Here is a 17,668-nt window from a genome sequence, read left to right as displayed (position 1 = left end):
AACCTTAAAAATGTTGAAAATTCAGTCAACAACTTTTCTGAACTCTCAATCTATTGACAATTTAATTGTATGTGATGTTCAATTTTCACAATGAGTTCAGAAATTCAAGCTTTCATTGAAAAATCAATGAACATAAAAAACCCAATTTTTCCTAAATATTCAAGATAAATGAGAAATTTAGTGAGCGCTCTCATTTGAAATCGAATTCAACCTCACAACATCCAAAATTCAGATGACGCTATGACTGAAATTGCAAGAAAGTTCTAACAGTGCACGTTTATCAAAACGTAAATTACGTTTAGGTTTTTCTGTGCCGCCAATGCCCCCAATGCAATAACATAATATGGATAAATAACAAAGAGGAGATCAATAACCGCGATATCCCGCAATTCCAGAACTTTCTAAGTTTCATCCTCTCCACGTATGACTCCAACCCCCATAATTATCTCGAAGTATATTACCAATTTTTTCCGAGCAAATGATACCGACGAATTACCTCCAAAAATTACAACACGATTTAAGTAATAAAAGGAATAATTTCGTAGTAAGAAAAAAATCGAGTTAAGAAAGCACCAACTGATATTACATAAACTCGAGTAGGAGAATAAAGAGAGTAAAGGAGCCGATGAGGTAATCAATGAATGGAGAAGATACATCTCACCTGGAGATGCACAGCGACCGACAAAATCCCCGGACGTTTACAACAGCTGTCACTTGTCCCCACACTGAGAGGAAAACGACAAAGTTCTCAAACAAGTCTTACGTGTGCCAAGAAAATAGTTTTTTGAAAATTATCAAAAAAGGATTTTTTGTGCCAAACATGCAGAGAGTGCGCCGAAATGAAAAATTTTTCTCGCAAAAATTGATTTAGTAGTTCAAAAAAAATTGCATTCTCTGTAGACTCAAGAATAGTATATTTCGTAACGAGTGCAAAAAAGTGTTTTTTGGCGAGTGGGAGGCTTATATCATGAGCCGAAGGCGAGTGATATAATCCCACGAGCTAAAAAACATTTTTTTACGAGTTACGAACAATATTTTTCATCACAATGTGGCGGAAATTGGACTTTTAGGCACGCGGAGCGTGATGAAAATGTCATTTCTAGCACTACTCCTTCGTTATTCGATACTCCCACAGGTATTTTGCTCCCGAAAAATCTTTGTTTTATGCGAAACAAGGGATAGTAGTTTTTCGTTTCGGCTGTCTAATAATCACAGACAACAAATGAACCCTTAAATTAAACAAAAATAATGATATGATAGCAATCTTGTAACTTAGGGATAAAATATTTGTTGATAAATTTTCCTCTGTATGAGATATTTTCATCCTGAAAAGGCACCGTCTGGTGTGAATTATCCGCCTCTTGAGCCAAACATTTCGTTGCTGTCGAAAGCAGAACAATTATTCATGTTTGAGACTTTCAAATTCGAACCAAACAAATTCTTTTTTGCCAATTTTCAACTAGCGATTTTGTTGGCCCAAACAAGACTTGTTTGACAACGTGTTTGTTTTTCTCTCAGTGCAGTGAACCCTCGTAACACTCTCATCATCTTTTGTTCCAGGACCTCCAGCTCCATAATTACGGGGAACTGGAGCTGGAAGGAGCGGAGGAGTTGAAAAAAAATCACTTGACGTGAAAACTATTCTCTCCCCGAATGATATTCACCGGCTAGGCCGCCCATTCCACGTTTTCTCGATCTCGCAAGTACTTGGAATAAAGAACTAAGTGTTTTAGCGATCTCTAAACACACTGACCAATCGCAGAATCAATCCACGAGATATTGCGTAATCCGAGGGAATCAATGGGGTCAGAGGGAAAGTGGAGACAGCGGAAGAAGGTCTGATACTGCCAGAAGGGAATTTTATTTTCATCAATTAAAAATATTGTAATCAAGAGTTGGCAATGAATGTTAATCATTTGTCGATATATTGTTCAACCCCTCAAACAAAACAAGTGGGAAAAAGCTATTTTTTTTCGAATAAATTGACAATATGTATATCATTATCGTCATTATCTGTGTAATTTATGGTTTCATATTTTTTTGTCCAATTGAATTATATTTCTTCTTCAATAAATTGCTGAAATTCTTCCAAACATTCTTGGATAAATCAAATGAAAAAATGATGCGGTCTTTATTATCTTGAAACTTTGATGAATTGTAAATTTGCAAAAATCATCATAAAAATGAGAAAAATAATTATTCAATCGCACGGAGAGACATATTCAGTAAAAATTACGGAACAATTCACGTAATCCGCAATGGGGAATCGTTTTCCGGCAATTTTTACGAAGCTGGTGATTTATTTCTACGTTTTGTTCCGTAAAATTTCTCAATCGTTGGAGCGACTTGTTGTCTCTACAGCGGTGAGTCACCAGACGGCTGATTAATTTTTACGGAATAAATCGTAGAATTTACGTAGCGATTTGCACAATTTCAGTTCCGACTCACACTTTTTATTGAATTTTACTTCGCTGACGAATTACGTTTCGAAACGTAATTTTCAGAATTTTTTCCGGTAATTTTTATTGATTTTTTCTCTCCGTGTGGATATAAATCGAAAGCTTGAATAAAAGTCCCTCCACCTTCATCGAAGACTGATTACCCCACCTATTTCCCGCGTGTTAATGCACTGAAATAGAAAGCAACAAAATGCAAACATTATCGAACGGATTGTTGCGAAAATCCTCCCGGGGGAGTTGAGTTGATTGAATTAGCGGCAATACGTGCGGCCACGTGGATGACACGCTAGAGGACACTTTCCATTGTTTCAGGAAGAGGGCCCACCTGATGCTGATTGCCGACAGGTTTGATCGTGCCTGTGAATCTGTCCGTAGGACATTGATGGGGATTCACTCGAGTGAATTTCGCCGGTGGATGATGAGACAGGCCTCGCATGCTTTGCTGCTCGCCTTTCGATTGTTTCCGCCGTTACCCGTCACGCCACTCGAATATTCATGATCTCGGGATTATGTCGAGAGACCATTTCAAGTGATCTTGATCGGGGGAGGAATGATTACTCGGAAATTACTGGACGCAACAAGGTTATCGCCGAGGCGACGTGAATATTTTGTTGGCGGATTTTAATTGCAGTTGCTCAAAGTTCACAGGAGAAAAACGCATATGATAAAATTCAATAGAAAACCTAGCGAATTCGTTAGAAAATTCTATTGGATTTAAGTGATTCTATGGAAAAATTCTATTTGTTTTGCGCTGATTCCGAGAGATTGCGAATTTCTGTTGAGATTTATTCTGTCAACAATTACTGAGCACGAGTTTTTTCCGCTGGATTTTGTTTTGTTTCGCATTGCAGAAGTGGAAAAAACTTAGCATTTTTATAGAAAAAATCTCAAGAGAAAATTTAAAAAAATTTATTTCATTTTTATATTCTCTTCTCTCTATATTTTTTATTCTTTTTATATTCACTAATAATATTCTCCTCCTGCATATGTCGTCAATCTATAATAAATTGCAAGAATTACCTTGATCAATCAATCATCTGATAATACATAGATAGAGAGGAGAAAAATAGGGATCAGGGGGTTTTCAAATAAGATACCTCGCTCGTTGCGCCCGAACTCAATGAAATTTTCATTTTTTCTGAATGAATATCGATAACTAATCAATTTATATGTGTTTAATGTTTGGAATTTGTATCGCCCGCTTTCCCTTTTCTCTCTAAACATAACCCCGCGTGATAGAATGGCAGCTGATGTTGGGGGATTGTTGGTGGACTCGAGAATAATCACAGACGAAAAATTACGATTTTTCGATGGGAAAAGTGAAAAAAAAATCGATGTATATTTCCATTACTTGAAAAAAGTGGTGTGACCCCCCTTAAGGTCATTAGACCCTCATTATCACTTCGTTCGTCCCTCCCGTTTGACCCTTAACACCGTTTGATCCTTAGAACTACTCTCTTCCCGTTGAAAAATGACCGGGGCCATAGGTATCTTATAAGAAGCCCACGGAACCTATCAATCGGCAGGCGATAAAAGTGCCGAGAGCTGGGGGAGGCCTCGAGCGCTCGGTGCGCGATGTATCTTATAGAGAGGTATCTTATACGAAGCCTCTACTGTAATAAAATACTGAATGCCGCCTAATTCTCCGAAAGTGGTGTGTCTTGTGACACCGTTCGATCGTGCGGTGCATCTTCATCTCAGCTCTCGAGGACGTCCCAGAAATCGTCTACGATCCACTTTCTCACGGAGAAAAAAAATATTTTCGTTGGTTACATCAGTCACGGCTCACTTCATCCTCCGTCGTTCGGCAATATTTGTGTAACGCAGGTTTTCATGGACTCAATTTTCTTCTCAGGGCGGAGAGAGAAGGAGGGAGAGAAAATCCAGGGGTTATAACACGTCAAATGGTATTATCGGTCGGTGGCGATCGAGCCTCGTTACTCGTTGCTCGCCATCGGCACTCACGATGCTCCAACTTTCTCAGGTACGTCAGAACGGAAGGCGCTGGGGAAGCGAGTTACGGTAACCCTTCGGAGACTATTCACTTGAGAACAAAAAATCGGGGAAATGGTTCATCGGAGAAATTATTTTACGGAAAAAATAAAGGGAGACGAAAGTCTGGGAATTCGAATAAAACGAGACAGCATTTCAAAAAATTTCATTATTTAATCATTTATTTATTTTATTTATTTGTCAGTGAATTATTATTATTACTGGAAAAGACAAAATTAAAATGATGAAAGAATTGGCAAAATTACCAAGTTGTTTTCTCAAGTATTATTTTGATTACGATATCATTTATTTCTTTACGCTACAATTCAAAGAGCACGATTGGTTTGACAGACATTACTTCTGACGACTGAGGGTGCGAGTATATTTTTATTAAACTTCTTCATTATCCAAGCGGTGTTACGAATAATTCAATTGACATACCCAATATCCCGCTAAAGAACAACGACGCTAACCAGCGAAATCAAAAATTAATATGGGAGATTTCAATTTGAGAACTCAAGTGAGTCGAGGGAAAGTACGAAAAAAAAATTCTGATAGATTTCAGACTACTTCACCTCCACTCGCCCTGTCACATATAAATCCTCCCGACTTTTAATGACTGCAGAATTAATAAAGCCCCATAAAAATCCCATAAACCGACTTCAATACACAATTGAATAGCAAAATAAACATTGAAGTGTCATGCGAAATTCTCATAAACGACTGGAGTTACGGTATGATAATGTCTCCCCGTTATTCCCGACGACTGCCTGGAAAAAATCGTGACAATAAATAAGCGTTTGCAAACGAGATATTAAAACAACGCGTTGAAAAAATACCGTATTTATCACTGGGAATTTGAATAAAAGGGAAAATATCCACGCATCCGCATTATTCAAGAGCCGCATTCATTTCTCCGTCATTACCCACGAGGATACACCGAGCATTATGTCATAAATATACTCGTTATGACATTGGCTCATATATGCAGATGTTGATTTTCAATGCGCTGGGGACTATCTCACTTTAATTGTCATCGTAATGTTTTCATTCGGCTCATCTAGGTGCGCATCACAATTACTTTCGATTCGGGAGGCTTCTCCTCCCTCATTCGATCATGTAATACTATTCTGATGCATGTTATTACGCGACACGTGCTGGTGGGTTCGAGGACGTGACTCTTTGAATTTTCAGTCAAAGGGCGAAGGGTTATTGAACATTAGTGAAACGAGGAAAATATCAGGGGGAATGGAATTAATTATGGGCTTTGATCAACTGTCTGTCAACAGCCATAGAAGGGCTTAGTGACATTTGGGCTCCGCTCACTCCTGGGTTTTTCTTTATTAAATGCTCTGAAATTTAAAGATGAAAGATAGAAAAATAATTGAATGAATGAAGAGTTATGTGAACGAATACATAAATAAATATTGAATATTAATATGAATATTAATGTGTTCAACTTTCTGTCAACAGCCATAGAAGGGTTTAGTGACATTTGGGCTCCGCTCACTCCTGGGTTTTTCTTTATTAAATGCTCTGAAATTTAAAGATGAAAGATAGAAAAATAATTGAATGAATGAAGAGTTATGTGAACGAATACATAAATAAATATTGAATATTAATATGAATATTAATGTGTTCAACTTTCTGTCAACAGCCATAGAAGGGTTTAGTGACATTTGGGCTCCGCTCACTCCTGGGTTTTTCTTTATTAAATGCTCTGAAATTTAAAGATGAAAGATAGAAAAATAATTGAATGAATGAAGAGTTATGTGAACGAATACATAAATAAATATTGAATATTAATATGAATATTAATGTGTTCAACTTTCTGTCAACAGCCATAGAAGGGTTTAGTGACATTTGGGCTCCGCTCACTCCTGGGTTTTTCTTTATTAAATGCTCTGAAATTTAAAGATGAAAGATAGAAAAATAATTGAATGAATGAAGAGTTATGTGAACGAATACATAAATAAATATTGAATATTAATATGAATATTAATGTGTTCGAGGACATGACTCTTTGAATTTTCAGTCAAAGGGCGAAGGGTTATTGAACATTAGTGAAACGAGGAAAATATCAGGGGGAATAAATTAATTGTTGGCTTTGATCAACTTTCTGTCAACAGCCATAGAAGGGTTTAGTGACATTTGGGCTCCGCTCACCCCTATTTTTTTTTATTACTGAAATGCGGGGCTAGAAAGAAAAAAGCGTGTATCATTAATATTATGGAAGGTTTATGCCTTTTTATAAACTAACAAAAAATTTTTCTTCTTTTAAAACAATAGATATTTCATGTTTTTCAAAATTAAGATCATCAGAATCACTTTCATTTGATTTTGATTCTTCATGAAATATGTCATTTCTAATCAAATCAAATATATTAATACAATAATAATACAATACATTTAATAATATATATAATATAATAAATAATAATATAATATTATAAAGTATTTTCATAATATATATATCACTGGCTTCAAAGTCCGTTAAAGTCATCTTCTTGGAAAGGGAAATGCTCCGAAATTTAAAGATGAAAGATAGAAAAATAATTGAATGAATGAAAAATTATGTGAACGAATAAATAAATAAGTACTGCATACTAATATTGATTGAATCAAGATAAAGATGAATATTAATTCAATTTTATTTATAATAAATGGTAGAATAATCGTCACGGTCATAAAATGAAAAATCGAATAGTTATGCCTCCAGTCTCAGCTAATCGTTCACTTCATCTTTCGAGCAGAAATATAAAATCTCAAACATGAGATTCAAGTTTGCGTAAATGCTCATGTATTTCGTCATACCATAACTAGCGAATTGAATGGGAAGATGCGCAACCGTAATAACAGTGGATGGGTAACTTTTATGTGAAATAATCTCGTGAGCACGCAACGTCAGTTGTAATGGACTCCCCTATGAATCCGTCGCTCATGATCGAAGTCACTGTGGAGAATATTTATGATACATTTTTCATTTCTATTCGTTCTATTATACCATCGTTGGAAGTGCCATGAACCCTGGCAGAAGATGAGGAATGGGCCAAGATTGGCTGAGGATGGCCCAACGCTGGCCTAGTATGGCCCATTCTTTCTCTTTCACCAGAGAAATGGCACAACATTGTTCGCGTCATTAGCATTCACTGATAATCCATTCACTGACTGACCCACCGAAATGTATAATCTGAGATATGTCATCCCGAAGATTAAAAACCCGAAAAAAATACCCCAACTATTGTATTTATCGGTGATGAATGGGCACGGGTTGATGCATCAATTCGGTTGGCAGATTGACAGACAATGAGGTATGGTGGATGACCCGATAGAACTGTGGGGGGAATGCCATTTGAGATAAATTGGTTTCAGGTTGAACTCTCTTGCGATATGAAGCCGCAATTTTTTCCCTTTTTTTCATTTTTATTTTCATATTTTTTTCGCACATTCAATTTCAGGGAAATTAACGCCTGAAATTAAGACGCTCTTGTTGCACCATACAGTAGGTTCTAGGCTTGAAGAGATAAATCCCACCAATGGTTTATCGGCATTTAAATATGAGAATTTATTACTCGATTACACTGATAGAAAGGATTGGTTATTGTTAACGAATGGATTTGCGGGAGACGAGGTCTCACCAAATGGTCGTTCGTTAATAGTTAACGAATGCACATTTGGGACTGAGCTCTGAAAAAAATGTGCAAGAATAATGATGCAGCGTACTCAGAATTTTCTGTCGTGAATTTTCCTATTTTTTTTTCATTATTTTGACTTTTCCGGAGAAACACCTTAAGGGGAGACTACTATGAATTTTAAAAGTCGTGGGTTATTGGAGTGAGATTTTTCATACATTGAAGATCGATTGTACAGATTAAAAGCGATTAATTAGGGCAAAAAAATTTTTTTTTATTGTTTGTTTGCCCGAAAACGCTTAAAATACTACAAAACAGTCTGGCGCCTTCAATTTTTGAGCTACAAAAGATTTTTTTTCTTCAAAATTTTCGGGAAAATGTGTGGAACAACAATTATAAGCCAGTTTTTTGAAATTCGACTCCTACAAAGTTGATTTCGGTTTTTTTCATATAAAAAAATTCACTATTTGTGTAAAAAAATACAAAAAAAGCAAATTTAGCCATGTAAGAGGCGAATTTAAAAGAAACTAGCTCGTAATTGTCATTCCACATATTTTCCCGGAAATTTTGAAAAAAAGAAATCCTTCGTAGCTCAAAAATTGGAGGCCTTGGACTGTTTTTGGCATTTTACGGGTTTTCGGGTTAACGAACAATAAAAAAAAATTTTTTTTGCACTAATTATTCGTTTTTATATCTATATAATCGATCTTCAACGTATGAAAAATCTTACTCCAATAACTCACGACTTTTAAAACTCATAGTGGTCTCCCCTTAATAACCGCTTGCATTCATGCATTCATTCATGTCTTAAATTTGACAATTTGTAGTTTAGTAAATTAAGACGTCTTGAAGACCCCTTTTTCACAGTACAATTAATATAATTTCATTATTCGTCTTTGGGTGTCAACAGACACGTAGGAAGAATACCCGATCGACCCAGCACGTGCAGCCTCAGAGAATAAATATAAAATGTTCACACGAATAAGGATGAATCAGCGCCATTCGCAGGGTGTTATTCCACCGGCCATTATTTACCAACATCCAGTGTAATGCATACCGTCCTTGGGTATTGACAAGGGGAGTTAAATCCTCCGTCCAGTCCTATCCGCCAGGCATTGACAGAGGCGATGCACCACTTGTAAACACCAAGAATGATATCAAAACGAAATAGAAAAAAATATGGAGCTCTTAGTCACGACTCTTGCGAGACGGTAGATATGCCAATGTTTCGAGTACATGAGAGTAACCTTCTTTCCTATAAACCAATGATTTATTCCCATCTCAGGGTAACTGATGATCTATCGTAATGATCGATTGGGAAATTCAATAATCGTGTTAACCGCTGTTTACGGCTCTTTTTTCATTTCATTTGCGGGGATCTTTTTAAGGTTGACAGACTCTGATGGTCTTGGGAGACTTGTGGACATATTGGCGATGCGGATCGAGCCCGCGATGGCCATCGATTTACAACTAAACTCGTGTTTTAAACGTTTTGGAATTGACGAGGATTTTTACACAAGTTTGATGAAATTATTCATTTACTCGGCCATTTCATGCCATAATTGTTGATTAATTGGGATACATAAGGCCGGGTTACGTTGTACTTTTGGATATGTTCAGTTTTTTAATTTTTCAACTAAATTGCATGGAAAAAATTTGAAAAAATTCATACCCAGTCAGTATTATTTAAATTAAATTTCGCAAAATATTGATATTTTTTTAAACATTTCCCTCTTATAAATAAATAATAAAACGTGTTTGCAAAACGGTGGATTATTTTTTATGAGGTGTAAAAAAAATTCTTGATTTTTTCACATCTAATGAAAGTAAAACTCAGATTTTAATCTTTGATTATAATGGAAATGTTGATTTTCACATGAGACACTGGGTTAAATCCTGAGAAATGACGTGCTAGGGTCTCTAAAGATGGTTTTGAACCAGGGGAGACTCCTAGACCCCAATGTTCTATACATACTCCTAGACCCCATTGTCCTCCTAGACAATGATGTCACAACTCTGCTTTTCAATTGAAAACAGATATCATCTTTAGAGAGATTTGTCATGTTTAAAGCCTTCTGCACACCATTTCTCGACCCGCTCTTTCATTTGAACCAAAAAAAACATTCATATCTTGTCTGACATTTCTGCTACAAATTCTGGTCATCAACTCTGGTTTTCAGTTGAAATTGGAATTGTTAATTTACACAATAATAGGAGGGCATTGACGATTTTTTCTTAACTCGAAAAAATCTTCAAACAATTTGCTACTGATTGGTGATAAAATTTTTTGGAAATAATGAAATAGGGGGGATAACACCTTTTTTTTCAGGGGTGCTTTTTCAAAAATTTATTTTAAAAAAAGTACTAACTAGCAAATGTTTTTTATTAGCTCGCAGTTTCCTTCAAAACTACTTCAATGAGGAAAAAAATAAAAATTTGGAATATCTATACACGAGGGGCTAATTGATCGGATCTCATTACTAGCGGAGCCCAAAGGTTTTCCTCCACCTCCAGCGATAAAATATATTCCCGAGTTGAATTGACCGAGTGTTTGACTCTAGATTCGATCGAGCAATCCTGGTAAGAAGGTCGAGCCCGTGGCCAATACAACTGTACATACCGCTCGATCCCACGGTCTCATCCGCGTCCGTGACCACCTTGCGCCCAGAAAATTTTTCTTCACCCGTGTTTTTCTCCCCGATTCGACGCTAAGGGATTTCGAAATGAAACAAACAATTGATCCGGCGAATTTCGGGGGTTCGAAGGCTGGTCTTCACCGTCGGGCCATTGTCGGTTGGATTTTTCTTATTTTTCTTGCACTCAGTGGCCTCCATTGAGAGATTAGAATCTTATCCTAATGCGTTCTCGAAGATTGGGGATTTTAGCCCTTCATTGTTCTGTCGGCGGAGATCGCCTTGGGAATTGACATTAGTGACCTACTCAACTCCAGGCGAAAACAAAAAATTAAAGATCAAGAATCGACTTTCGGCAAAATCGAATTTTTCCGCCGAGTGAACGTTGATTCTGTATTTTTTGCCCCGCCTAATGCCACTGAGACCCTCACTTGCCCGAGAAATGCAGAAATAAATTTTTTTTTTCACCCAGAGCCAAAGTGCCATATTTAGGCACAAAAAAATGAGAATAACAATATTTATTACATATTTAGGCACAAAAAAATGAGAATAAAAATCGAACAAAAGTAGAATGGGATGAAATAGTGACGCATTTACCATCTGACTCACGACTTCAATCGAATTCCAATTCGAATTCCCGTGTCGAGAGGACATCGTAATGAGTTTATATCACCGCTCACCCGATTGTTCCTGCCTCTCCTATGAAGCCACATGATCCCTCGTCTCCTATTACCGAAGCCACCGATCCCTCTCGCTTCCCACTGGAACAATAATTTTTGTGAGAGAAGGAAACTTCGCACTTGCAGGCTGACTCAGACAAATCGGAATGTCGATGAGGGAATCAACGGTTCGTTGACGTACAGGCCGGATTCTCGCATCTCCGATGCTTCCATTTTATTAATTTCTTCACACACTAGCATCAATTGCGCAATCGATGAAGCCACTGTGTTTGGATTTACAGCCTCTTTTATCATTCTCCCGAGAAAATTGGATTTTAATTTAACACTCGACCAATAATGCTAAACCAAATTCGGAGGAGAGCAATCTCTCGCTCGTAAACATGGACTGGAGATGAAAAAATAAATGATAGATATAATTCGAGGTGCAGTGGTGGAAAGGAGAGGATCGGAAGCGATTGAGTGTGTGGATGATGCATGCGCGCATCTGTTGCGTCATAATGACGAGTGCCCTCGGGGGTCAGACATCAACCGGCTGTATTATATATCCAACGACTACAATGCACATGGGGGAGGCACATAATTCCTACAGAATCATGTACATGCACAATATACGTCGATTAGTTTAGTACGGTTATCATCGCTTTCGACATGTTCTGAAATTGTTATTTTTAATTCCGCGGATCTCCAATCATGTTTCGCGATTGCGAAATGAATTTAGTGGCGGAATTTTTCAACAATATTTGGTGTTTAACCCTTGAATTGAATTACCGGTTGAGATTGTTTCATTTTGATTCTTCGACATTACAGTATGTTGACATTTTCACAGTAGAGTCTTCGTATAAGATACCTCTCTATAAGATACCTCGTGCTCCGAGCGCTCGGGGCCTACCCCCCACTCTCGGCACTTTTATCGCCTCCCGAATGTTTATGTTCCGTGGGCTTCTCATGAGATACCTATGGCCCCGGTCATTTTTCAACGGGAAGAGAGAGAATTCCAAATTTTTGCTTCACGTACTTTCAAAACAGAAATCCCAGTTCATTAATTCCGCATTTCACCGCGCCTCAGGTACACAATTACAATATTATTGTACATAACCTCGTAGAGCACGTCTGCTTGCGAAAACGATCTACCGCAATCTTTAAGGGATCCTCATGGAGATGTAAAAATCGATGTTGAAATCATCGCCACCCTGAGTAATTTTCCTTTGTGCCCGGGGACACATGTTCACTCCTCTCTGATTGTCATCGTCTTCCGCAATCGTCGACACTACGTGTCACAGTTGGCCGATGGAATGCCGGTTTTATCGCGTTACATGATTTCCCGCCGTCATCAATGCCCGCAGATAACTTGAAGAACTCAACCAGCATCACCGTCCCACACGGCTAATTTTATTACACGGCTCACGCGTGTAATATGATCGCGTGAGGCATTCTAGAATTTTCCAGATACTTCAATTGACGAATTTAATTTTTCTCAAATTTTTCCGCTCAACCAGTCGATGACAAAGTGAATAAAACGAAGTGTTGCGGCAATTTCCTCGCATGGTGACCAGTCTAGGGTTAATTTACTCATTTACAGTGGACTCTGGTTAGAGGCATATTGGTTAGTGTCGAACTTCCCCTCAATTTTTTTGTCTCGCCGCTCGAGCGCTTCCCCCACTCTGTCCCCACGCAAGCCGGAGAGTAAACACTCCAATATTTTCTTCAAATTGCTATTGTCTTCCGATTCCAGTAAAGACAAAAAATAAAATATTCTGCATTTGAATTGTCGATCAAAAAATTTAGTCCACTTCTGGCTGTTATGGGGGGAGGATCTCGTTTTGTTGGCATAAAATTAATTCGAAATTGGATTAAATCAAATAATGAAGGGAGGTAAAGAAAACGACTGTAACATTTTTGATGCACATGGTTCGTTAACTCCAGAAGAAATATCTGTTCTATGGAATGTTAGGTACAAAGCTTCTGTGATCAAATATAGTCAATGAAATTAAAAATATTGATAATAAAAAAATCGTCTGAATCTATATGAATATTGCTATTATAGTTGAAACTGTGAACTAAAGTTTATCATTAAAATAAAGTGTTGAATTGAGAGAGAAAAGAAATAGTATTTTTCATTTTATCGTTCCCAGTTCTCGGAAGTCGGGCTCGGCGTGAGCGCGTAGTGGGGGCAGGGAAATAGAGTCGCATTCTCCGAATTCGCTTCCCCTATCCCGCAAAACAGTCGACTCTAACCAGAGTCCAGTGTACTTCAATTGACGAATTTAATTTTTCTCAAATTTTTCCGCTCAACCAGTCGATGGCAAAGTGAATAAAACGAAGTGTTGCGGCAATTCCCTCGCATGGTGACCAGTCTAGGGTTAACTTACTCATTTACCCTCTTGCACCCGTGGAAAGCGTGCGGGGTGGGATGCACATATGGGTCGAGTGGGTTCGTGCTCTCACGCAGATAAAAGCCGGACCGAAGACGTCGCTCATACATTAATGTCAGGACTCTGTATCTCACTGCAGCAGGGGTGGAAGTACTGGGCTGACCCGGTGTGAATCTGAATATGAGGAAGAATGGGATTTTAATGGAGATCTAATGCACGAGGATTGAATAACTAATGCGCCTCGCGCAGAAAGCGCCAAGTGAATAATCTTCATTGTTCACGGTTCATAATTAGATTGATAATTAATAAAAAAATGTAATTCAATGGACTTCGAATGCAATCGACTTAGCTCTCTGCTGAGTTTTCGAAGAATATCTCAAAATCTATGGGAGATAGCGAAATTTTCATATCTATCTTTTTTGAAGCCCTTAACGTGCTCTACCGAAAAGGTCATTACAACAATTTTGCTATCCGCCTTAGATTGCGAGATATTCATTGAAAACTCTTGAGTAGTCAAAATCGACTTGAACCGTTTGACCACTTCGCTAGACTTCGGGGTAGAAATGAGGAAACAATGACTCATGATACACTTTTATAGAACGGTAGTCCGAAATGACAATTCGGAGCGCATTTATTAGCAAAATAGTTATGTTCCATGAAACCAGCAATTTTTCACCTGTTTTTGTAATTAATGAAAAAAATATTGACGATTTTAATTATCCATTATTAATTATCCATTACTTTTTTTGTTACTATGTATTAACGAAATCATACGTCATTTCGGCGAAAATGTTGTGTTCCCCATGAGAATATGACGGAGTGGAAGACATTTGCTTGAGATCACTGAATTTGATAGAAGAAAATTTACTATCTTTCACGAATATTAAATTAAACTTTTCTCTTTGTCCACAAGCAAATTGATTCAACACGACGGAAGGTCTCTTCAGAGGAGCATATAATTTGTTAGCGGAACAAATTTTTTCTCCCAGTGCGACTGAAGAAAAGCCCTGTTAATAAAATCCAAGAAATAGCTGCAGAATTCATCAACGAGTTTTATCCACAAAAATTCCTCCCCGACCCATAAATCACGCTCGGTAATTCATTCCCCCCCATCCGTGGGTGTTGGAGTTTTAATGACCATAAGAAATAATAGTATTAGACTCTCGTAGCCGTGTTATTTATCACATAACAATTTACATCGCGAAACCGATGGTAATGATCCTCCTGAATCTGGATGTAAAAGTTTCGTGCTGTGGATGCTGCGATGCGATGAGTTTGATGAATGAATAAAATCACCTGGAACGTGTAATCAAGCGTTATCCTGTTCCCAGGGAGGTGATCGCGGACGAAAAAATTTAATAGAAAAACCTATCGAATTCGTTAGAAAACTCTACTGAATTTCTATTGAACTGTTCTATTAGTTTTTGGCCGATTCTATTGAAATGTTCAATAGAACAGATTCAGTAGAAAACGTCAATAGAAGTCAATTTTTCTATATAACTTATTCTATTGAGATCTTTTCTATAGAATTTCCTCGGCCCAAATTTTCCAAGTTTTTTCATTTGATAAGAAAAGAAAAATAGAATGAAAAAAAATTGGAAAATTTGAGTCGAGCAAATTCTATAGAAAATATATGAAAAGAATAAGTTATATAGAAAAATCGAATTTTGTTGACTTTTTCTATTGAATGTTTTCTATTGAACATGTCAATAGAATCAGCCAAACACTAATAGAAAGTTTAGTAGAAATTCAATAGAATTTTCTAACGAATCCGGCGTGAGTCTCCGTTCAATCCAAATACCGATTGCGCGGAGGAGATACGACCGGAATATCATCCCAATACCAACAATTTCATAATGACCCAGCAGATACGTTGCCATTACGTAAAACAAATTGCAAAGCCCGCCGTTAATTGGAATAAATTTTCACATATGATTTTTCCCCCATAATCTCGTCTCTGAATTATTCAATAAAAACACGTCGGAGGGCGGATTACGTGAGTCGGGTGGCTCGCATCATCCTCAGTATTTACGAGTGTGTCACTGGAGGCATAAAACTAGCGCCTGGAATAACATCCACTCGCTTTCACCGATGCCATGGAAAAGCTTAACTTTGAGAACAATCTCGAGAGACAAAATTTCTCCAACTCGTATACATGTGGTTCACGATTCTAGACCAAGATTACCATTTGCTAATCTTGAATTACGTAAAATAGGGGCACGGAGAGAAAAATTCAATAAATATTACCGGAAAAAAACGTGGAAATTACTTCTCGAAACGTAATCCGCGAGCGAAGTAAAATTCAATAAAAAGTTTGAGTCGAAACTGAAATTGTACAAATCGCTACGTAAATTCACCCGTCTGATGACTCTCCGCTGTGGGGACAACAAGTCGTTCCGTAATTTTTCCCCGACGATTGAGAAATTTTACGGAACGGAACGTAGAAATGACTCACCAGTAAGATTTGACTTCTTCGGGAAAAATTACGTGACAATTTCGTACTTTGTTCGGTGATGAACCTGAAAATTCACTGAACGTTTCAGATTTCTTCTCTTCCATTCCTATAAAAATTGCCGGAAAACGATTCCCCATTGCAGATTACGTGAATTGTTCCGTAATTTTTACCGAATATTTCCGTGTTTTTGTGGGGGAGATGCGCTGGTTACTCGCGAGGCCGAGGGGCTGGACTAATCAATTATCTCAATTAAACCAGTTATGCCCCCTTTTTATTATTTTAATGGGGAGATACAAAGTGGGTAGACTTTGCCTTCTCTTTTTCCTGAAAACTCTATTAATAACTGCGTTCACAGAAGCTGCGTAACGAGATGTGCGCGTGGGATCACCCACAGAGTCGTTGTTTATCTCCAGAAAAAGAGAGGAGAGGATTTTTTTGAGAGTCTTCATCACTCTTTTTATATTATAATATTAGTAAGCTAAACAATCTTCAATAGTGAAAAAAAAGAAACGGGGAAAGTAAAATTCTGCAAATTATGGAGCAAATTTTTTCTCTCAGTGCACGGCAGAGATTGGCAGGAAAATAATTTCCATTATTAATATTTCATTACCATACCAAGGTTAATTAAAAAAATTGAATTATGATTTTTTTCGTAATGAATAATAATACTAAATGTTGTTTTCATTGCGATACTAATGAAAAATGAAAGTGAAAAAAGAAACAAATAATTTTTCAATCAATAGTGGTACAAAATTTATTTTCATTATTATATCAATGGAAAGTGAAACCCAGAAAATCCCAATTTCTTTCGTCATGAATAATGAAACCAACTCGATTTTTCAAATCGTATCCAATAATATCCTTTAACGTCACAAGATGTGAAACACTATATAAACTAACTACCTAACTGCTAATTTTTGTTCATTGTCCATTTTAACTTGCTATCTCATTTCAGCTCTCCCCTAAAAATATTCAATTAATGAGATAGATTTCATTATTAATGAGATGAACATCGAGAGATATTTTCCATTTGATTATTGATTGAATGACTCCTCTAAAATATTCAAGTGTAACTCCTGATAAGATAGTTTTTATTGTTAATTATTACTCATTGATATTGATTGGTATTTGAAAAATGTGAATTTCGCAATACTCATACATAATATAATGGTAAATACTTGCACGTTATTAGCTATTAAGTAAAAAATATGTATTTTCGGTGTAAATATTGGTGACAATAATATTTGTGCCGATACCTGGTGCGCGGATGGTGATCAGTGTCTGGAATTTTTCAAGCCAAGAAGAGGATTCATCAATGCACAGAGCTGTGATCACTAATAGGCGGATGGGATCGCCCGCCATGTCAGCACATTATAAAGAAATCAGTCGGTATAAAGTGCTGAATGTCGTTTATTTCGCGCCAGAATCGTCGGCATGAGGATCGT

The sequence above is a fragment of the Diachasma alloeum genome, unplaced genomic scaffold (assembly GCF_001412515.2).
Source record: "Diachasma alloeum isolate Michigan unplaced genomic scaffold, Dall2.0 Dall_scaffold_00865, whole genome shotgun sequence".
NCBI classification, from domain to species: Eukaryota; Metazoa; Arthropoda; class Insecta; order Hymenoptera; family Braconidae; genus Diachasma; species Diachasma alloeum.
This window is presented reverse-complemented; position numbering follows the sequence as displayed.